The sequence below is a fragment of the Carettochelys insculpta genome, chromosome 3, assembly GCF_033958435.1.
Source record: "Carettochelys insculpta isolate YL-2023 chromosome 3, ASM3395843v1, whole genome shotgun sequence".
Lineage (NCBI taxonomy): Eukaryota > Metazoa > Chordata > Testudines > Carettochelyidae > Carettochelys > Carettochelys insculpta.
In genome coordinates, this window is record NC_134139.1 from 113,545,599 (window position 1) to 113,570,511 (window position 24,913).

General features: G+C 39.8%; 1 protein-coding gene across 2 annotated transcripts in view; it reads right to left on the reverse strand.

Moving 5' to 3' along the window:
• Nucleotides 1–24,913, reverse strand: part of NKAIN2 (sodium/potassium transporting ATPase interacting 2) — a 440,622-nt gene that overhangs the window by 360,962 nt on the left and 54,747 nt on the right. For both annotated transcript variants that reach the window (XM_074988786.1, XM_074988787.1), the window contains exon 2: nucleotides 6,205–6,285. The gene's annotated coding sequence lies outside the window, so the exon portion shown is untranslated. The remainder of the gene's footprint in view (nucleotides 1–6,204; nucleotides 6,286–24,913) is intronic.

Consider the following 24,913-nt stretch of genomic DNA (forward strand, 5'->3'; position numbering starts at 1 on the left):
TTGCATTCCGCTCCTGAAAATACAGGATCCTCCATAAACGTAAGGTAATTGAAATAGCAGCAGCAGGCTTTGAAGCACTAGTGTCAGGGTCAATGTGGAGAGAAAGGAAATATATTTACTAAGATAATCATCATGTTTAGTGGATTTTTTAGATAAAGCGTTCACATACATTCTTTTCTACAGTCTTCTTCATACATATGTGGGAACACAAGCACAAAACAATGAGTGTGATCATTGCTTCCTGTCATGTCATCAGAGGTTAAGGAGAATAGTTTTTCTCCCTCTTCCTTAAACCAACCTTTTAGGTACTTCAGAGCTGTGTGTCCCCTCTCAGTCTTCACTTTTCTAGGCTAAACAAACCCAATTATTTCAATCTTCCCTCATAGGTCATGTTTTTTAGACCTTTGATCTTTTTGGTTGATCTTCTCTGGCCTTCTACAATTTGTGCACATCTCTTCTGAAAAGTGGCACCCAGAACTGGACACAATACTGTACTACAGCTGAGGCCTAAACCGTGCAGGGTACAGTGTGAGAATTATTTTTTACTTGAGACACTACTGTTAAAACATCCCAGAAGGATGTATTTTTCTCATTGTTGTAAGGTAACCCCTATTATATAAAACCAAATATTCACATATTTATTCATAATAGAACTTTCCCTTTTGAAATTTTAAACTGTCTATTTTCTGTTCATATCAGAGTGATTGGATTTCCTGCTGGAAAGCATGGGGGTCATAACAAGCTGCTCTCACGAAAAGACAGCATTCATAGTTTTAAAGGTATTTTCGGTGTCATATTCCTGCTCCATTACCCTCTCTTCCCTGCCTTTCCTGTTTGCTTGTTCACTCCTTGTGTTCTTTCTTATCATATGCTGACACTGTGAACTGTTTGGATCAGGGAATATTTTTGTTATTACTTGTGCATACAGCACCTAGCCCAATGGATCCCTGATGCTGACTGGCACTGCTATGTGGTGCTGCAATATAACACAGAACTAATAATGTGACACATTAAAAAAATTGCTCTGTTATTGTAGTGTCTAGAATGGAGTGTTTGAAAAACTTCAAGAAATCTCCATTATAATGAAATACATGTGTATGCATATTATCAAACATACGTGCACACATATTATAAAATGTGCTTCTATGGCCGTATTTACACTAGCCCCAAACTTCGAAATGGCCACACAAATGGCCATTTTGAAGTTTATTAATGAAGTGCTGAAATGCATATTCAGTGCTTCATTAGCATGCAGGCGGCCGCGGCACTTTGAAACTGACGCGCCTCGCCGCCGCGCGGCTCGTCCAGATGGGGCTCCTTTTCGAAAGGACCCTGCCTACTTCGAAGTCCCCTTATTCCCATCAGTTCATGGGAATAAGGGGACTTCGAAGTAGGCAGGGTCCTTTCGAAAAGGAGCCCCGTCGGGACGAGCCGCACAGCGGCGAGGCGCATCAATTTCGAAGTGCCGCGGCCACCCGCATGCTAATGAAGCGCTGAATATGCATTTCAGCGCTTCATTAGTAAACTTTGAAATGGCCATTTGCGTGGCCATCTTGAAGTTTGGGGCTAGTGTAGACGTAGCCCATGAGGCGTAGGTTGAACATCTAGCAATTGTTTATGTTCACAGTAGACATGTAGGGAAGTTATGGAAAAGACATATAATACAGTAGTCTCACTGCAAGGTTGCAATTTAATACTGCTTCATTTCTGAGAATCCAGAAACCTAACACACAAGCACGTAAAAAGAGAGACATAGCAAGCTGCTCCCTTAGGTAAAGGAGCATAACTCAGCCTATCACTCCACTTTGAAGAGATGCCACAGAGGACCCATAGTACACGGATCCTCTCAGAACTCCACAGTCTGCAAGGAGGACATAAACCCCTTCACAATTTAGAATAACAGCTTTGTAACTGTAACACAGTTGTAACAGTTTCCAGTATACCACCAACTGCATCCTCTTTAAACATGACTCTAGATTAATATACATATTGGCTATAATTAGTATTTTATCACCATAATTAATCAAGGCAATTTTCCCTTGAGAACATTTCCATGTTTTTCTGCACTTGGAACCATAATTATACAAAAGGGATTAATAGGGAGACTGTGCATGTTACACACGTATGCCCACACACACACACACACACACACACACACACACAAACTTACATGAAGTTTTAGCATAAACCTTAAGCTGTGATTGCAATGGTAGCCACATTCTATCCCCAACAGAAAAATACAATCATATTTTGTTTCTTTGCACGACTGAATCATTTCCTATTGCCATGTGCATTACCAATCTTAAGCAGAAGAAAAAGTGCAAGTTTTTATAAATGCTTTCAACCATATGCTGAATCTACAGAAAAGTAGTTTTATTTTGTAATCACTTCCACTCTTGCCGGTTGAGAATTCGAGGATTAAAAAATGCTGCAAACTAATATAACTGTAACCATAAGCATGCTTTATAGTACCTACCCATAAAACTACCCTCAAAATAACCTAGCACTGCTGGTTGCCAGCATATTTTCAATTTTCATCTGTTAGATATATGATCAAGCATGTCAAATCTGCCCTAAGTAGTAGAAGTGAAAAAATAAAGTCATTTACTGAAAACATTCTGATAGCTATTTAATCCCAAAACCCGGTCAGATTTAGTGCTCAAAGGTATTTACCTACAAAGTTAACCAGATGCTTTGAATGCAGAACTAATTCAATTTCTTTGTTATCTTAACGGGACATCTGTTAAACCAGCATCCAAGGAAGGTAGTATGTTCAAAATTAAACATCCTGCAGGTTGTATCATTAGAGTATGTGCTGCATTGACATTCAGCTGAAAACCACCATTCCCTTATGAAAATAATTAGTAAATCTGAAACTAGAAAAATGAAATTATTACTCTTACACATATGAAATAATAGTTGTGCATTGTACAAACACAGCCCTGATGCCAAATTCATTCTTTTGTTACTACAGAATTACACAAAGGAAGAATTTAAACTCCTGTTTTTTCATCTTCTTTGCTCCTCCACAACCTTTTTTCATTTTTTTTGTCAGCTGGCCTGAGTTTGAATTATTATCCAATTCCAGCATATTTACTGTTTGAAATTTAGTAACACTTTACAAAAAGTACATACCTGCTGAGTTTTATTGAGTTCCATGTCTTTTGGTCAAAAGAAATTCTATACTGATCTAACTGACATAATTGCCAACTATTTGCATATGCCCATAGATTTCAGCTTGTGGCTTGACACACCCTGTCCCCAACCAGGATCAAAGGCAGAATATGGTGTTGCAGAAACTTGTCAGCTTCAGCTAGGAAAGAGAGAAGGAAGTGTTATGCTACACAAGCAGGTTAGTATGAGAGGACATCTGGGGTGTGAGGTGAATGGGTGATAGACACTGTTAGGGAGTTTGGGCAGTAGATAAGTGGGCAATTGCTGGAAGATATCCAGGTTAGTGCCTAGATGAGAAGAGGATGGAATGAGTCTGGACGTTTTGACAGATGTCTAGGGGATTCTGGATTAGGTGGATGCTGGCTGGAAAGCTACCAGGAAGGGGAAATTAGAAGGAAAATTGGGCATTCATAGCTGGGGAGCTGTTGGGGTGCAAGGTCCAGCTGGGTATCTAGTGTATAAATTGGGGACAGAAGGGCTTTTGGTGAAGCTGAAGGAATAAACTAGAGGGCTGGAGAAAGTTAGTTGGAACCCCTGGTTTGGGGAGAGCTAGAGGGCCAATAGGATGCAAAATGAACTGAGAACCAGTACTGGAACATTTATTTCCCCTTGGCTGCTGCCGCCTCTGCTTCCTTTCTGTTAATCCTTCCAGAGAGATCCAGAACTGTGCTCTAGTAGCCAGAAATAGCAATTGCAGCAGGTCTTGTAGTCCAACTGAAGAGAGGTATCTCAGCAGGGCAGAGGGTAGGTGGCCAATTCTACCAAATGTGTGAGTGCCACAGGAGATGTGTGACACTTGGCAGCCCTGCGTACCCACAACTGTGGCTGGATTTCTGAAGAGTCTGGTTCTCATTTAGTAATAAAAATGAAATAATTTGATTTTCACAATTGCTCAGCACACAGTGACTCATATACATTTACTCGATATTCAAAACTTTATCAATACATGTGGTTTCAAGATTTTTGTTCCACAGGTTGAATATCTATGTTCACTTTCCATTCAACATTGATCTTGCTTGCATCTGCCATTGCATTACTTGACCAGACAGGATGTGCCGCAGCCACAGAAGCTAAAGAACTAAATGGTGGAAGCTTATTTACTCAAAAATGTTGACTACAAAAAATGGAGGCGGCTGACCAAAGAAACTAGTAAACCATTAGTATGAGATATTAGGAGCTTGAAATATGTTGCCTTCTTTAAATTACTAGGTGATTACAAAATGGATGTCCAAAGAGCAGAAACAAGTTTCAAAAATGTCCCAAAAACTTTCTGACTATTTGGTAGAAAGCAATACATCATACATATAAAATAAACTATGCCCAGATGGGCTATTATTAGGCTGCAATATTAATTAGGCAATTACTAAAACCATGCTGTGCAAGCTGCCTTTCTCATTGTTTATGACCTTAGCAGAGTCCCTAGTGGAAGATATAGGTTAATACTGTGCTCCCCTAAAGGTTACTTTTTCTTCTCTATTTAGTGACAGTTCAGTGCTATCTTTTAAAAATTTCATGTCTTTCCTAGCAGAAGACAATATTCTTGAGTGTCATTAAAGATTTGGTGCTGTACTTATTCTCAGCTGTAATGAAGAGAATTCAATGCAAGATGTACCAGGATAGCTTGATGTAGGCAGCATAATACTAGCAGTGATCCACAGTTTTTAAGTCTTCTGCTGGCCTCAAGAGGAAGATGCATTGCAACAAAGATGAGTTTGCCACAGCAGGTCCTAGACCAGCCAACCTATGCAACAAGCTACAAAGAACAGATCTAAGGTAGAGGAGGTTAGAACAAAATACTAGTTTGTGTATGAGGCCACAGGCAGAACTAGTTTGTTACAAAGTCTGTTATAGTTTGCTTTGTAATATGCATAGCGTAGCTCACGTACCTAGGAGTGTTGTTTGCTTTCCCATGTTGTGGCACCTATACCACTTACACAGAGAAAGAATAAGTCTCCTTTACAGCTCTACCTGAGACAGAGTTACCTTTTAGCTCAACTGCTAGGGCTCCAGCCCTAAGCTCCAGAGATCCCAGGTACGAGTCCGCCTATGGGTGGTCATAATAGCATTTGTATTGTCACAAGAAATATTGCCTGGAAGGTCACTTCATTTATTACATCACTGTTCATCTTTTAACCGAGTGAGGCTGTTACAAAGTTACAAAGGCAGAAACCATGACTTTTTTCCCTTCTTAAAAGTAGGTTAAACATCTCAGAGAGTGAACTCTGGTGTTACGGAAGTCAAAGTGAATTTTACCATTGACTTTCAATAGGAGCAGGGGCAGGTTTACACTGAAAACTTGCAACACTGAAGTGCTACAATGGCACAATTGCAGTGCTCCAGGTGTTCCACTACAGCATATTAGCCTCCAGCTTTTGTAGGAGCAGCACACATTGGGATAAAACATATTATTGAACAGTGCACTGAACATATATTCTGGGGAGTACTTTGAGAGGCAGCACTTACACAGTAAAATGAGAGCGAAAAATGCATCTATTTCTGAGTTCATTGAAATTTCTGTTGGCTCATCAAGGATTCAGAATAACAAACTGAGGTTGATTCCAGAATCCAGTCTATCCTGACCTCTGAGTTTACATATTCATTTAACCACTGACTCCTTGTTTTACCATTTTTACACCCCGGGACAGACTTCTGGAAAGAATTCAGCAAAGCAGTACACAGGATAAGTGATACCAAAACAACACATTTACCCTTGAGAGGGAAATCAAGAAATTCTCCTTTTGTTTTTATAAAATCTGATTTGTATCTTTCCCCAAGGTGGAATTTGCAATGAATCACTATTAGAGATAAAATTAAATGCATTTTCCTTTTAAGGTATAGTCGATATAAAAGAACTAAGTACCCCACATCATCTGGAATGTGGAATGTTAAAAAATACAGCATACACAAAATTTCCATCATGCTAATCTCATTTCAATGATGCCAAGAGGATAACTAGCTGAGGACTTAGCTTCTGAATGGGGGCATATTAATACTGCATTTATGGTCTAGACGCATCAGATGGTAAATTACCTTTGAAAGGTCCCCAGCCTCCAAGTAGAAGCAAATAACAAACACGTTCCATGTGACCCAGACGACTAGCCAGACAGCATACTGGAGGGGAAAAAGAGAGAAATAATACCTTAATAATTTTGCAATCACATGAATTAAACTTAAATAAAGCTTAAACTGTTTGTCTAATGCTCAGACAGACACAAATGAGAAACTCTAAATATAGTGGACCTGGGTGAAAATGTTTTGCAAATAAAACAAAAGCAAGAGGAAAGGTGTCCTTTTCCTTAGCCACAAACTGGTGAAAAATTTAACATTCAAATGTATTTTGATTTTTGTTGTATTCCTAGTGAATCTTAACAGCAAATTTTTGCATTACATATGTGTGTTTTAAGGATAGCATCTGCATTATATGCTTATTCAAATGGTACTCATTAAATTCCAAAGTCCTGTCCCAGCATGTATTTGGCAGTACATCTGAGAGGGAATAGCTAAAGATATTTCTCGTTTAGCTGGTCTACCATATTAGTGAGGACTCAAGAGGGAATTCTAGCTGCCTCACTGTAACTTTATTTTTATTTTTTTTTTGGATTTCAAACCATTACGTAAAACTATTCAGAATCCTGTTCACAATATTTATTTTCTTCTGAGCTTGAATTATACTCGTCAGTGAAGAGAGAAAAGCCTGAGCAAAATTCATTCGATGATTTGTGCTACCTCTATGTTGTGAAAATAAAGGAGGTACATTTCTTTGTGCCCTTCTATCCACATTTGCACATATGGCTATGTTTTTGTATTACTGGAGACACCATAAATTCTAGGCTTGGAAGTGTAACCTCCCTACTGCAGATTTTTCTGTGCTAATTTCTGACCTGTTTTCTAGTCATTCCTACTGTTAGTGCCTCAGAAATCCCCTTGATAAATTATTGCAATGTTTAATAAATTTTAATATCTGCAAATGCTTTCTAATGACTTTTAATCCCCATTGCTAGCTCTTCCTGAATCAATTCTCTCTGCTTGGTAATTTTGTTCTTTGGGCCCACGATATTGTATATGTGACAGTTGTTTCATAAACAAATACAATATGAACTCTTCGCTCACTTCCCCACCCCACTCCTATTTTAGATTACGGTCTTTTCACATTGTTATGCCACCAATGTCCTCTGGCTTACAAGAATTTATATATTTATACCTTTTGTTGCCTTTTAGTCAAGCCATACACATTATATTATGTTAATCTAACTCTATTTCATATATTTAATTCTGCTGTATTTTTACATTTTGCTGGATTATTTCCAGTTCTTTATTTTGTTCATGAGAAGTACTTACTATACATTATACCCTTAAAATTGTTTTTTACCACAGTTTTATGAAAAAAAATCAAGTAAATGTTGAGCCTGTCTAGTCAGGAACTCTCTTGTTCAGCAACATCCAGAATACGGCGTGATTTAGTTAGTCAGATGACCACTTATCATGGACGTGGCCAAGTTTCCCCTGGTCCCATAAAGTTCATTTACAGCTACCAGTTCTGGCTGTCAGTGTTCTGTGCTGTTATTTAGCTCTAAATTACCCCTAAATGTCTTCTAAAAGCTCAGTAAGCAGTGGAAGTGTTGGTAATGTGCTACCCAATACCGACCTCTCATGGTTCAGCAAATTCTCTTGTTTGGCACTGGCCTTGTCCCAAGGGTGCCAGATGACAAAGGTTCAACCTGTACTTCCCTTTCTTATGATCCTCAGTTTTAGTATGGTACCATAAAATATTTTTAAAAAATTTTGACAGCATTCCACTGGAAAACATTTAGGTTTCTATGAATTAATTTACCACTCCCAGATTTTAAGTAGCATTTTCACCTTTTTATACGTCTTATTAATTTGCTATAAGTCTATCATCTGTCTTTTATGCAAAGTAAATCTCATTCTGCTAGTCTGCCCACTTTTCCGCATTCTTAAGAGTCTGTTACAATTTCTCTCTCCCCCTCATTCTTGGTATAGTCAGTTTTCCTATTTAAAAGCTAAGAGTGTACTGTAGTTTGTCTATCATTTACACCTTCCTGTAAATCATTTAAATTATTAAATCTAATACTGTGTCCTCTGGTGCTCTGCTTGCACTTCTCAATGGGATACTTTAAGATGTGCATATGGTCTGACATCCCACTTCCCACCTGAAGCCTAAGCCTCCATAGTCTTCTCCAAACATTTTTCCTACTGTATGTGAAAAATCTTGCATGTGACCAATGTAGCTATTAATTTTCCTACAGTAAAAGTAAGTAAAACATTGTCAACCAGCTGGACTATGGCATATGCAACATTTACTTAAAATGACTACAAATAAATCTTTAAAGTCCAACAGACTAAACCTTAAATCTAAGCATTTATTTATATTAGTCTTTCTGAGCAAGCTAATTGCTGAATTATAGATAATAAGTCCATTCTCTAAGTAAGGGATTTTCTAAAACACCTTCATGATTTAGCACAACACTCTCTGGAGGTCAATGCAATTAAGTCATGCAGGTGTTTGTAATAATCTAACCTTAATCCAGAAAGAAGGCACCTGTTCAGCAATGTTATACTGAGCTAGTCAGTCTACTGCAGGCTGCTTCACAGTACAGTAGTTACTATTCAGTACCAAAGGTTAGATATGCCAAAGCAAGAAGAGGGCAAAATTAAGGCTTCCTAGGCAACCTTAGTTCTGGCATTTGCTCATTTTTCACTGCTTAACTTTGCAAAGTTAACCTTTTTATTTTATTTTTTCTATTTTCATGCACTCTGGTGGAGACAGTATGAAGATTCTGAATTCTGTTTCCAGGCTGTATGCACACAGTAGATGATTTCAAAGACATCTTGCAAAACAAGCACCCAGTGATGGATCAATACAATGCAGCAAGCATCTTATGTTAAAATAGTGTAACTTCTTTTTTGCACTGCCCAGTCATAATCATTCCACTTGCTAACATTACTTGACTTTTAGAATGTTTTTAAAGTAAAAAACTGCTGTCAGTGGACAACCACAAAAAAGCTTTCAATTATTTTAAAGACTTGCCAACTTATGAAAATGGGAAGTAAAGTGTTTGCTACCTGAACATCTGCAGATGAGCACTGAGCATAATTATCTTGAAAAACAAGTATGCTCCCACTCCCCACTGGTAGTTACTTCAGCTGCTTCAGATCTGGCACATCCCTCTGGATCACACGTAATCATAACTGCCTCTTTTTGTTTCATGAGCTTCAGCTAATCGTTTTGGAAATTCGGCACTGAAGGTCTGTAACAAGGAACAAATCCCTCTGGTGCTGACTATTATATGTAGCTAATTAGAAATACATGTTATAAGAAATCTTCAAGGAGCCAGAGCTGTCTGCTTTTTCCCTTTCTGGGAGCTCTAAGAAGCTGCATTATATGACAATGACCACCACAAAGACACAACAACCAGAAACCAATGAGCCAATAACCTCAGTGAGCACACCCTTGGATTACTACCAGGTACAAGATGCCTCTGGGGGCAATACTTACAACTAGCAGAGAGTTGCTGTCTTCCTACTGTGAAAATCTGTACTACAAAGAAATATAGCTGGAAGGCTAAATCAGAAGATTAAAATGCTGATTACAATTATGGCTCAAGTGTGAGGTGCATAGGCACTGATCTGTGAAGCCAATCAAAATTATTTCCTTCAGTGAAAAGAGTTGCCTAAACAAGGTATAAGCCATAATGGAATCATCAATATGCCACTCTTCAATGTCCCAGAGGACTTCAGCTTTGACAAACCTTTGAAGAGACAGACAGGAAACAGTATTTTTGCAAGATTTCAAATTGCAAAAAAGGGGCACAAAGAAACTGGAGATGTACAAGTATCTTCTTTAAATTTATGCTCCAGGGAAGCAGGCACAGCATTTCTTCAAGCTATTTGACTTTATTGAAGACAGTTGCAAAAGATGAGTATGAAGGGTTCTGGCTATGTTTGACGCATGCTTCATGCACCAGAGACATATGGCTTATGAAAAAGCACACAATCACCAAAAAAGTTGACTGTTTTACAAGAGTTTTGCATATATTGGCTGAAAACTGATGTTTGGAATTCAAAACATGAAACTATCAGAGATAGACTGGGTGTACACACACACACACGTTAGAAGTCATTATAATAAAACCTCTGAGGCAAAGAGAAAGAACTCCCAGGCTAAGAGGGACGAATTCCAACTTACATGCATAAGGTATGGGAAAAGTCATATCTCAAGAGATGACCCATGTCTATCCAGAGGCACACAGTGTAACAAATGCATGAAAAATAGACATTTACAACCAAATGCGACCAAAAAACATTTAAAATGTGTTCCATCTTTACTATTGCAGAGCAGGCCAAGACAGCCTACACATTTGGGGCCCAATGAGAAAATGCTATATGTGGCTGTGACCAAAGACAATGTCTCATATCACTAATGAGTGCCTCTGACCAGATTTGATGATGGTCTGAGGGCTCTGTGCTTCACTAATGAGGCTGGCACATACTAACTTGACAAGCTCTGTATCTGATAAGAAGATACTTTCATTTTATAGATGAGTGAAGCATAGAGAAAGTAAATGACTTTAATTTCATACTCGATGGCAAAAATATCAATAGAGGTCCACTGTTTGGACTCCCAGGTCCAATGCCCTTGCTGTGATGCCTGCCCACCCATATGGGAAAGAAAAAAAAACCCTCCCATATACCTTTTAAATGAAAACAAGTTTGGAGACTGATCCTTTGAATATCATTTTGAAAAGACTTAGACGACAAATACATGTTCAACAGAAATTGCCTGTATAATTGCAAAAAATATTCTGATGCTCTCTCTGTGTGTGCAACAAGCTGGGTTTGGTATATTTTTATGTGTTTAAATTTCAATATTCCTCTCAATGAAGCTGAAAACATATGCTATAGCTGTTGAAGTACTGTGCTGCACATCAAGGTATTTTCAATATCACATCAGTCAAATGAGGAAAAGGGGTACTCTTCAAAGTTGTACGCACAAAATCAGCTCTTCCCATGTGACTTTACAAAATGAGAAAACACTTGCTGTATATTATGCAGATGCTTAGAATGTGATCCTGTATGTCCTCTGGGTTCTCCTGTACTTTGAATTTAACTCCATGTTTATAGAAGGAAAAATAGCTCACCCAAACACTGCTTACTTGTGGAACCAAAATGCAACTTCAAAGATTGTTATCCTCCCTCTTCTCTCTTATGAGGAATGAAATAATTTAAACAATATAATTGACATTAATATAACAAAGTGACATCTCTTTTGGCCTCCTCTTGAGATGAATGGGACAGTTCAAACTTCTCAGAACTATTACTCACGTTCCCCACAGACTCACACAAATACCCCTGCATTGTTTACATTCAGTTCTCAATTTTTAGATTTTAGTCCGTTATAGCCATCAAAACAGAACAGCAGTCAAGTAGCACTTTAAAGACTAAGAAAATAATTTCTTAGGTGATGAGCTCTCGTGGGACAGACCCACTTCTTACAGTGCTTTATATATTGAGTCTGTTCTGGTAAGGCTATGAGCTGAAGAAGTGGGTCTGTCCCACAAAACTCATCACCTAAGAAATTATTTTCTTAGTCTTTAAAGTGCTACTTGACTGCTGTTTTGTTTTGATAGAATAAAAAGTAAAACGACTTACTATCTGTCAGTTATAACCATTAAAGACTCTCAGATCTATGGCTCTCAAGAATTAAAGCTTCAATGGGATGCTGGTGCAGCAGCTGGATGCATACCAGATGTTTCTGACCCCTGCATACATTTTCTCATGTTTCATCCAGTCTCTCTCAGACTACCATGGCAGTTCTGCAAGACTGTCTATCCAACACTTGGAAATATCACACAGGAACCTATTTGCCAAGCCTACCTATGGCTAGTTGGACTTCCTAGAAACTCTGAGAAACTCTGAACACAAATTGCTCTGCCTTCCTTGCCATAACTTCACTACTGTTGCTTGCTTCTCCTTCAACTTCATAACAAATATATACATTTATGATGTATAGCACAACAGTTCGATATCTCCCCGCCCATATCTATACATTCAGAATAAGCTTATCCTGTAAGGCTGGTAACACAACTATGGGAGTCGTACCACATAATGACAACTAGTATAGATACTATTTTACATACGACATACTCTTCAGTGGAATATTTGAAAAATATTTCAGAACATTTTGTATGTTACTTCTGCAAAATGTGCCTTCCATGAGGCAGGAAAAGGGAGTTTCTGTGCAAGTTGAGTAGGTGAGGTTAAGATAGTTGCATTCCTCATTGCTAAAGTTGATCAAAATGTTTTGTATCAAAATGCCGATATAACAAAATTAAAACTGGTCAAAAAATAAAGTTAGGTTGAATAACATTCCCAACTTGAAAAAAGGGCAGGCAAAATGTTAAGATTTATTGAAATATTCAATTTTGTCATTTTTCTCCATGAAAAAATCCAGTTTCTGGTTCAAAATTACTGATTAATTAAAGCTAATGAGACTTAGAAAGGATAATGAAAAGAAACAAAATTCTAATGAAACTTTTGAAGTTTTGACTTGTCCTAAAATTGATATTATAGGTATCATTTAGTTTCTGAACAATTTGAATATTTATATTTTTGTCTCAGTTCAAGATGGGATTAATTCTTGAAAATATCTGCAGGACAGGCAAACTATTTCCTGCCCTGACTTACTAAATGCATTAGCAAGAGAAGTACAGGTTGGACCTCTCAGGTCCAGCACCCTTGTGACCTCACCAGTCCCAAACAAGGGAAATTGCTGGACCAGGAGAGATCTCCTGCCAGTGCTGAGGGCTCTGGCAGTGGCACTGTGGCTGCTGCTACCACCACTGAGGGGGTCCAGTTCCAGCGCCACAGCTCCACTGCCTCTGCTGAGAGCTCTAGCCCCACTTGCAGCCCCACTGCCATAGGTTCCTGCCCCTGATTCTCTGGTGCAGGGACATTCGTGGTCCTGCCAGCCGACAGACATTGCTGGATGAGAGAATCACGGATTTTAAACGTACAACTTGTAGAACACAAGGTCAGGTGAATATGAATCAATGATTGATTGCTATCAAGTCACTATAGCTAAAAGAAAAGATTATATAATATGGTATCTAAGGCCTCAAAATCATGATTTCTAATTTCACTCTCCCTTGGCAGTGGTGTCAGTACCACTGGGGTTACAGTTTACATTAAGCACCTTTCCGGATAGGCACCTTTAATTTGGATTGCCCACTATTGTATTGGGGGAGAAGTCTATAGTCATGTCCTTCCTTCCTTCCTTCTGTGTTTCCAGTGTCATCTCTTGCTGTAACAAAAACAAGAAGTCTTGTGGCACATTGTAGACTCACAGATTTATTGGAGCATAAGCTTTCATGGGCAAAGACTCACTTATAGTACATCTGGCAAAGTTGGTCTTTGCTCACAAAAGCTTATGTTCCAATAAATCTGTTATTCTGCAAGTGCCAAAGGACTTCTCATTTTTGCAGATACAGACTAACACAGCTACTCCCTGATATTTATCTCTTGCTGTGAGCAGCAACTGAGCTGAAACCTGTGGCTGAGCTGGTGTATGATAAGTAAACCTTCCACGTTCTTCTGGGTGAGGAAGCAACACATCCAGCTGACCATTTCTTGAAAAGGAATAGGTAACTAATAAGGAAGTGTATCTATTTGTGTATGAGGCCCAATGGCTGCCTCAGAGTTACTGTGTGCCTTTGTTCTGCAATAAATTCCAATGAAAACCACTACAAGTTACTTTTAACAGATCACAGAATCACAGGGCTGGAAGGGACCTCAGGAGGTCAGCTAGTCCAGCCCCTGTTTCAAGCAGGATCAACCCCTCCTAAGTCATCCCAGCTAGGACCTTGTCCAGCAGGCACTTAAAAACCTCAAGGGATGGAGAATCCACCACCTCTCCAGGCAACGCATTCCAATGCTTCACCACCTGCCTGGTGAAGTAGTTTTGCCTAATATCTAACCTACACCTTTCCCTCTTCAACTTCTGACCATTACTCCTTGTTCTGCCATCTGACACCACTGAGAACAATTTCTCACCCTCCTCTTTAGAGCTGCCCTTCAGGAAGTTGAAGGCTGCTATTAAATCACCTCTAAGTCTTCTGTAAACTAAACAAGCTCAAATCCCTCAGCCTATCTTCATAGGTCTTGTGCTCCAGACCCTTAATCATTTTTGTTGCCCTTCGCTGAACCTGCTCTAGCAAATCCACATACTTTTTATACTGGGGGACCCAAAACTGGACACAATATTCCAAATGTGGCCTCACCAGTGCTGAATAAAGAGGAATACCTACTTCACTATATCTGCTCGAAATGCTCCTCCCAATGCACCCCAGTATGCCGTTAGCTTTCTTGGCCACAAGGGCACACTGTTTACTCATATCCAGCCTTTCATCCATCATAACCCCTAGGTCTCTTTCCATTGTACTGATGCTGAGCCAGTCAGTCCCCAGCCTGTAACAATGTTTGGGATTCTTCCGCCCCAGGTGCAAGACTCTACACTTCTCCTTACTGAACCGCATCAGATTTCTTTTGGCCCAGTCCTCCAATTTATCCAGGTCCCTCTGGATTCTCTCTCCACCCTCCAATGTGTCTATCTCTCCCCCAGTTTTGTGTCATCTGCAAACTTGCTGAGGGTGCAACCCAGTCCCTCATCCAGGTCATTAATACAGATGTTAAATAACACCGGCCCCAGAACAAAGCCTTGCGGCGCTCCTCTTGAAACAGACCACCATCCAGATATTGAGCCATTGACCATTACCCGTTGGGCCCTACCATCAAGCCAGCTTTCTATCCATCTCATAGTCCAAGGATCCAATCCATATTTCCTTAACTTATGGACAAGAATGTTGTGGGAGACCGTATCAAAAGCCTTTCTGAAGTCAAGGTATATCACATCCACTGACTTCCCCATGTCCACAGAGCTTGTTACCTCATCATAGAAGCTAATCAGATTGGTGAGGCAGGACTTGCCCCTGGTGAATCCATGTTGGCTACTTTTGATCACTTTCCCCTCTTCCAAGTGCTTCAAAATAGATTCCTTGAGGATTCCCTCCATTATTTTCCCAGGGATTGAGGTAAGGCTGACGGGTCTATAGTTCCCTGGATTGTCCTTCTTTCCTTTTTTAAAGATGGGCACTACGTTTGCCTTCTTCCAGTCATCCGGTATCTCCCCCAATCTCCAAGAGTCTTCAAGGATAATGGCCAAAGTTTCAGCAATGACCTCTGCCAATTCCCTCAGTACCCTGGGGTGCATTAAATCCAGACCCATGGACTTGTGCACATCCAGTTTTTCTAGATAGCTCAGAACTTGTTCCTTCCCCACAGATGGCTGCCCTCCACCTTCCCGTATTGCATCATCTAGGACCCTCACGGGGAAGTTGACTGTGTCCGCGAGGAGTGAGGCAAAAAAAGCATTGAGTACTTCAGCTTTTCCTGCATCATCTGTCACTAGGTTACCTCCCTCATCCAGTAATGGCCCCACACCTTCTCTGATAACCTGTTTATTGTTCACATGCCTGTAGAAGCCCTTTTTGTTACTCTTGACATCTCTTGCCAGCTGTAGAATTGTATATGTGTCCAACATAAGAGTTTCATGATGTCTTGCAAGTTCATTTTATGTATATATACAGAGAAAAAAAGGGGACTGAGTGTGTAAAATTCTTGTGCTGTGCTTAGCCTATAAAGTCTTCAAAAATATAGGAGCTTATTTTGGATAGTTCTACTAGTTAAATCTATTGGGAAGGAGATCTTGGAATTGGAACATAAGTAATTTAACAAATTATTTTGTAATCTCGCTTTAGAGTGTTTTTTCTCCATTATGTTAGCAACACCAGCCTGGATAACTAATTGACAGAAACCAGGCCCTGCTCTGTGGGATATTTAGTCAAAAATATAAACAAAGTCACCTTTCCAAAACAGCAATTGAGTACATGCATTATTTTCTATTGTCTGTGTAATTTAATTCAAATTTTTAAATAGTTATGTAGCCACAAACTTTTTAATTTATGTAGCCAAATCAAGCCAAATAACATTTTTACCTTTTTGTACCATTAGCTGTTGCCATTATGGCTGTTTAAGTTATTCTATAGCAACACAAAGAGGACACACATAATCAATTAAGTAGTTCCTTCATGGTTTGTTCTATATCCATCTTTCTTAAAATAACCACCCCTTCATGGAATAGGTGTCTGAATCATTGTTTTGCAGGTTTTTAGTGTATCATATAGCAAGTAACATGTATCTTTAGATATCATGATACTGTCATGGGAATGGCGATGTTAATAAATTGTATAAGACTCTAGCCTGTCCAATATGAACAAGATATTTCACAAAGGCTAAGCAGACTTCCTCTGAGTGGGGTGTGCATGATGTTAATAAGGGTTCCTATTTCTTGAGTGCTGACTAAACTTTGCAGTATATATTGCAGAATAATCTTCATAGAAACAGATGGAGGAATTTGTTTTAATTGAGATCCCAGTGCTTGAAAATGTATACAGACTCTACAGAATTGAAAACATGACATACTATACTTTTGCAAATGTGTTGGGTTTATTTTTCACTTTTAAGAGCTTTCAAATGAAGGAAGAAACAGAAAGTGAGAGATTTTTTAAATTTATTTTATGGACATATAAAGGAGTATTACTGGGGAGAAAAATAGACCACATTCCCAGTGCCTGGGGCTTGTTTCAAAGACATTTAGATACAAGAATTGTGATTATGTGTTATATGGATAGAGCTTTTAGCAGCTGTACCAATTTAGACTTTCTGATGAAATATACAAGCAATGAGATCCAAAAAACTTCTAGCATTAATTTTTAATAGAAAGAAAAAGGATAAAATCATTAGATCCTGTACGTAGGAACAGAGCTCTATTGACATTTATCTAGATTCTTCTGTTGATGTCTACCATAAGTGCCTGAGTGCCAGTTAGGATTGTTGGATGGCAGAGTAATTATCAAGGGGATCAATGTACAAGGAGTAAATAACCAGTTTGGCTAAGGCCTCATGCACAGTCTTTACAGATTTGTTTGTGACATTTTGGGGTCCACCCAGGCCGGTAAGATACGTCCTTGCTTTCTGCCTTGTAACCCTGGCTGTCTTGTGGCTGAGCAGCTTTAGTCCAGAGCTCTGGCCACAACAGCCTGTCAACAGCATACAAGCTTCAACATGACTTTGTCCAACCTGGTTATTCCTTGCAGGTTGCCCTTGGTATACTTCCAGACCTGTATTCACCATATAGCAGGGACCAGTCCCTCTCACTGGAACTCCACAGAAAAAGGGCTAGGTTTGCTTGGCTGCTTCTGTAGAGATAGTAAAACACTCCAACTTGTCAGTTTTCTAGAAGCATGCACTTTACTGAACTTACACAGCACTGATGATTTACAATGCTAGCAAAGCATGACCATTAAAATAAGAATCATGGATTAAGTGATACCAAGTAAAAGGGAAATAAGCAGGACAATAAACTAAGCCCAAAACACTCAACTAGAGGGCTAAAAATCAATCTAGCAAAATACGTTTTTTCTTCAAAATTGTCTCTCTCATATAAATTCATTTCCAGCTTTTGTTGGCTAGTACCCAACACAGAGATCAAATTGCTTGGTTTCCCTGTCTTCTAAGTAGTCTCAGAGGGGTAGCCATATTAGTCTTTAGCTTCACCAAAAAAACTAGCAGTTCTGGAACAACATAAAGACGAGCAAATTTATTTATTAGGTAATGAGCTTTCCTGGGTAAGACCCATTTCTTCAGATTGTTCAGCTTTCACAAAATAAGAAATTAAAAGAGGTGTAACTAAACATTTCAAGCAAATCTATGGCAGTGTTTGAAAATATATATTTCGCACTGAAATCAGAAAACAAAAATCTATGTAGCATTAATGAAAGGGATTGCATATATTTAAAAGATGCACTATATTACATGTACTTTACCTATTAATCGATCAGTGTTTAATTGGGCACCTAGGTAGCAAAAATGCATACCTGCAACTGTGCTTCTTCTGGTTTAATGAAACCTTGATGGATTTGTTCAGAATAGTGTTTATGCACCTGTTTCCTATGATTTAGCTATGGTTCTGCAGTATTCAGAATGCAGTTAAGAAGCTGGCATTAGCACACTCTGGTACTCATAGGAGATAGCAGGCAGAAACTCCGTTACATGTTGCCTCTACCATCACCTCTTTTCTAATGTATCCCATTCAAATATTCCCAGAAAGTTCTATACAAGCTTTTTTTTGACTCTTTCAAAGTTAATCCCAGGCAAGGCTGGCATTCCTGTAACTACCGATGTAAGAACTCAGGACATTCAGTTGTTAAGACATCACTGAATGGGAACCCTGCCATTAACATCCACACTTTATGCACATACATTGTCTTCTTTGCGCTGCACATTCAAGCCCATCTGTTCAGATGGCATGGTGCCCACTCCCCAGTTAGTTGGATTACTGCACTAGGCCAGAGGTGCCAAATAATGTTCTCGTGTGGTTGGCCTGCATAACCCTGAATGGGGCCGTCTCTTTAGCAGGAAGTTGGTGTTTCAGCACAGCCCCAGAGAACCAATACACCATGGCTGTGTCTACACTTGGCCAAAATTTCGAAAGGGCCATGATAATGGCCAAATCAGAGAATACTAAGGAGGCACTGAAATGAATATTCAGTGCCTCATTAGCATGCTGCCGGCCGTGGCACTTCGAAAGTGCCACATTTCAATCATGCACAGCTCGTCAATAAGGGGCCCTTTTCTAAAGGATCCTGCAAACACCAAAATCCCCATCAGCTGATAGGATTAAGGGGATTTTGATGTTTGCAGGGTTCTTTCAAAAAGGCCCCCTGTGTAGATGAGCCACATGCAATTGAAACGTGGCACTTTCGAAGTGCTGCAGCAGGCAGCATGCTAATGAGGTGCTGAATATGCATTTCAGCACCTCATTAGTATTCTCTGATTTGGCCATCAGCATGGCCCTTTAGAAATTTTGACCAAGTGTAGACATGGCCCCTATCTCTCTACCCCTGCTGAAACAAACCTGTAGGCCAAAACAATGTCAAAAACTTGTGGGGAAAAAAGATGCATTGTTCATGGTCATGGATACTCTGAGATGTGCTGCACTGCAGAACACCAGACAATGCTAATGAGTTAAAGGATACACAGAGAGATGCATTGCTCACAGATAAGACTATGGTTAACAATGACACTAGCAGACAAACTAAAGTATAAATTCCAAAGGGATAGAAACCAACAACCCAAATTAAATTTGAGTTAAGTCTGAGAGTATACACCATTAACACGGGAGTAAAAACCCATTTTCAGAGATGTTGTAATTATCCCAAACCAATCGTTACAAAGCTACGAAAGAGTTACTCTTAAAATAAATCCAAATATGACACAAATAAACAAATAAGGCATTCAAATAGCCATAACACTGTCTCGTTGTAACACCATGCAATAACCATATGATTATGACAATCGCTTTGTTGTTTGTGGTCCAAGACTGCATAAAACAGTTTAAAGATAATTTTTAAAATATTTCCTTTCATGGCATGTCTATATTTAATAGGCCAGATTCACCAGTGAGTTAATTCAGTTTCATGCGTTTCTAACTCCAATTAAATCAATAATTACACTGGTGTAAAGCTGGAGTAAGACATTGATCGATCAATCAAGCCCTAAATTTCTAAGGTATTTAAAATAATTAAATTGCCAAACAGAACATACTTCTGAGAAATATTATTAGAATTGTTTGTAAGTGTTTAAATTGAATCATTTGTTTCCAGCCAATGGAAGCGGTGGGATGACTGCCCCTATGTGTAGCAGCTGAAAAGGGGGACATGCCACTGTCTTGGGAGCTGCACGGCACAGAGGCTAGCAGGGAACCTGCCATCCCCACCACACAGTGCCACAAATCAGTCTATGTCACATTCAGCAGTTCTGACCTGAGCTGTCAGGATCCCTTTTACACTGGATGTTCCAGTCATAAACTGGACACCTGGTGCCCCTACTAATCACTGTCCTCATCTTAGCATCTGTATATATATATCTTTGAGGTTTAGAACCTCTGTCTAGCACCCATAATTACAGTAGCAACTGCAAAGTCTCCTGACCAGGGTTGACCCCTCCGAGACACCCTTGTAGCTTACAAAACAAACCAGTAGACATGTAGCACTTTAAAGACTAACAACATAATTTATTAGGTGAAGAGCTTTCATGGGGCAGACCCACTTCTGCAGATCTGGAAATAGTGCTGAAAGTGAACTGGTACAACAAATGTAGAACAGAGAGATAGAAGACAAAAGGATGACATGCAAACTGACAGGAGGACAAACGGTGGGGAGAAGGGGGAAGAAACTTACTGCGAGTGTGTATTGAGCGACTTGCCTGAGGTCTCTACAAATATCAGTGATGGGGAAGTTGTCTTTGCACTGAATATGGTAATTGCTAAGTCTGTTAAGACCAAGTCACAAAGAGTCAAATTTGAGAATAAATTCCAGGTCAGATGTCTCCCTTTGTAATCTTGTGTTAAAGTCTTTTTGTTGTATGTCACGGATTGTCAGGTCTTCAATACTATGGCCTGCTCCACTGAGATGCTCACTGGCAGGTTTATGTGTACTGAGATTCCTAATGTCCAATTTGTGTCCATTCATTCTTTGGCAAAGTGATCGTCCAGTCTGTCCAATATACATAGTAGTGGAACATTGCTGGCACATATGGCATATATCACTATAGTGGAGGTCCAAGAATATGAGCACCTGATCATATAATTGATGTGGTTATGTCCCATCATGGTGTCTCAAGAGTAAATATGTGGACAATGTTGGCAACAGGGTTTGTTGCAAGGAAACGTTCCAGGATTAGTATTTCTGTGGTACGGCCTGTGGTTGCAAGTGAGAATTTTCATGAGGTTAGTTGGTTGTCTGTAGGAAAGGACAGACTCTCACCCAGGATCTCTGAAAGTGTAGCATCATGTTCCAGTATAGGTTGTACACTGTTGATAATGAGCTGGAGGGGTTTGAATTTGGGGGCTATAGGTGATGACAAGCGCTATTCTGTTATTGCCCTTCTTGGGTCTATCTCTAAGTAGCTGGTTTCTGGGTAAGGCACAGTCTCCCAGAACTCCACGGCTTCCCTCTTTGAGGGGCCAAGTGGTAGGTATAGAATACAAGAGGCAATTTGCATACAATTTTTACATTTTACTCTATTTAAAATCACGTGACACATACAGAGATCGACACAAAAATAATAAACCCTACCCATTTGCCCACCTCAGTTTCCTTAACAGTATAGGAAATTCTTTGGCCTGGGATCAATGTCCTTTGGATCCATCCAGAGTCCTTATGCTCCAGTGCATGCTCTCAGTTCTGAAACATGGAGCCTTCTTCCTTAATCAGCTTGGCCTGATATCAGCCAGCCTTAACCAAACTCCCTTTGCGACTCATCCCAAGATCCCCATGTGGTTCTGACTCTGTTTATATATATCCTCACCAATATCTGGGCTTCTCTGTTCTGAGTCTGGTAACTTTCCAATCTCCTACTTCACACCCCCCCTCCCCTTCCTTCACACAGGAGGAAGAATTTGCCTTTTCTATGTCATCAATCCCATATCAATTGATCAAACAAAGCACCCATCCATTAATATTATTTCCCAGTCTGATGTGTAACTTTGTTAGTGATGGTGGATAAAAATCAACACAGACTCCTTCGGATGGAGTTAACTTCACAACATCAACCAGGATTCGTGAGTTGTACAGACAGATCCCTTAAATCAGTGCAGAAAGTATAATCTGGAAATCAACCACTGGTCAAGACAGAAATTAATACCAGTTAAACCTACTTTAGTTACTGCCATCAAAATAATAGTATTTCGTGAATTTGGAGACCAGACAGAACAGATAACCCCTCAAAAACATAGGACTTGACAGCAAGTTCTTGAACTTCGTAAGTAGGGCCTTAAACTTGAAAAAAAATCCCATAAAACATGTAACACGTATAAATTGAAATTGGTCATGTACCCTGTTTTAGCTTAGTTTCTCATACATAAAGGATCATTGGGGGCCATAACAAATACAGCTGAAATATTTAAGTATATGAACAGTAAAAGATAAACCAGGCCTGCAGCAAAATCTTTTATGGAATTTAACAAAAGGTCCGTCTTAGTGCTACTACTCTATGAACAGCACAAACCGAAAATCAGATCCACTTATGTTGATAAACACTCGGAATGACATCCACCCTTTCCAGCATTTTTGAGAAACATAGCAGATTGTAGAAAGGATGATAGTTCAACAAATTATAAGGAGATAGGAAAGGTCAATTGAGTGAGAAAATAAACAGCTGACACTTTAAATGGAATGGGAATATATCCATATGTCAAGATAATATTTGATGATATTAATAATGAAAGGAGCACTGGCTCTCACACATTGACAAGAGAGCTAAGTTCAGTTTTGCCTCAGAGAGCCCAGAATGCCACACAAATTCTGAGTACAACTAAGCCAGACAGCTTTGTCCTGCACCCAGAGTTGCTGCACCAGAGAGATGGTGATGGCACTTTTATGACAAGCAATTGTACTGTCTGATTACAAAGTGGATGAGATTTTTTTCAGGTGCCTTTCTGAGTTATTCAAAATTACATGGGGTATAAAAAGTGCAATAAAAACTTAGCAGGACTCTCTTTTTATATCCTGCCTTATAATGCAAAAAACAGTGAGGCATTCAATGAAATAACAGGCAATAAAGTTTGAATTTCTAAAAGGAGTTTTACTTCTGCAATCTGGAGTTCAGCACTGTAGGAGGTCTATCATGAAAATGCTGAAGGATTTTTAAAACAACTGGCTAATTTTGTGTAACCATCTTTCTAAGCAAGATGAAATTCACGCTTAAACTAAAATTGAAACTCATGTTTCAGGGTGAGTTGGAGGATTCAAGGAGGAATACCTCAAACCACGTCGTCCCAGTATACTAAGGTGTCATATTAAAAGACAAACAAACAAAACAAACTGTTAACAGAAAGCTAAGGTAGCAAAAACAAGGACTTAATAATAGGAAATGTCAACGCCTCTCCAGTTTTTAATGACATGATCACATGCTAAAACAGGGGTCAACAACCCTTCAGCAACAGAGAGCCAAAATTTGACCTTTTAACCTCTATGTACGGTTCAAGTGCTGGTGATATTTTTTCAAGTCACTAATAATCCTACTTACAACAGCGCCATTAATAAATAAGTTAAGACACACAGCTTTCCTGTTTAGGTGGTGGTTGGTAGCATTAGCTGGTCTTTTGTTAATGCACTGGTGGCATGGCTTTGGGCAAGCTCACGCCTGCATATCCTGGTTCATTTCAGAGCACTACGCATCATGTGTGTTGGACAAGGCAAGAGTTCATTAGTAGATGGTCACATTAGTGAAGCTTGTATCTTAATACATATGCTAAAGGGGTCCAAATTATGTTTGTCTGGAAACATTGTTTCTGGAACTGGCTAACTTTTAAGTGCAAAAGGAAACGATACAAAGAAAAATCCCATTATATAGAACCACATGAGGGTAGGCCTACTGATGTGGGAGCAGCAACGGGGGCAAATGCACCAGGGGGAACCAGCAACTCAAAGGGTTCCAGAGCTCTCAGACACTGCTGCTGCTCTAGTTTCCTTAAAAACATTTACACTCACCTGTTTCTTATGAAATTAGATATAACTATGTATAGAGAGAGTATGATTGCCCAAAGGCCCCATCCCTACCAGGACTATGGAGCCGCCCCTCCACCCCTCCTCACACACCTTGCCCTGGAGCCTGTGATGAATGTTGGCCCTGCTGCATATGGGTTATCAACAGGTTTGGGACCTTGAGACCCTCAGCATAGATCTCTGTCATTTAAGCCATTGAAATTAATGGTAAAAGTGGCAGTAGGCTGTTACTCTCTCGACAGTCCAACCGCTGTCCCATCAGAGTTGAGCTGCTTCTTCCCAGAAGGGAAAGTGCTAACAGACCAGGCTCCCTGTTCTCAAGATCACTGCAGCTGGTAGCTTTTGCAAGGATTAATTGCAGAAAAATCCTTGGGCATCCCCTAAAGCATAAGTGTTGAGCTCTGACTTCAGCATGCTTGGTGTTGCTGGCACACAGTGCTGTGGGCATAAAGAATACTGAGCGTGCACAGTCAACTGAGAGTTTTGCTGCCAAACTCTAATAATCCTCTATTGGACAGTGATTTTCAGAGGCTTATAACTGAAGCACATCATGAGCGGTTTTCACAGGGATAAAAGGACACTTCTTTGACCCCAGGGTGAACCTGCTGCCAAATGTCAAGGCCACACATGAAAGGACAGAGACAATAGAAGTTCTCAATGAAACAGCTATAAAAATGTATTAACTCTGATAGAACACCATATTGGCTACGTCTACACATGCAGCCAACATCGAAATAGGCTATTTCGATGAATAACGTCTACACGTCCTCCAGGGCCGGCAACGTCGATGTTCAACTTCGACGTTGCTCAGCCCAACATCGAAATAGGCGCAGTGAGGGAACGTCTACACGTCAAAGTAGCACACATCGAAATAAGGGTGCCAGGCACAGCTGCAGACAGGGTCACAGGGCGGATTCAACAGCAAGCCGCTCCCTTAAAGGGCCGCTCCCAGACACAGTTGCACTAAACAACACAAGATACACAGAGCTGACAACTGGTTGCAGACCCTGTGCCTGCAGCATAGATCCCCAGCTGCC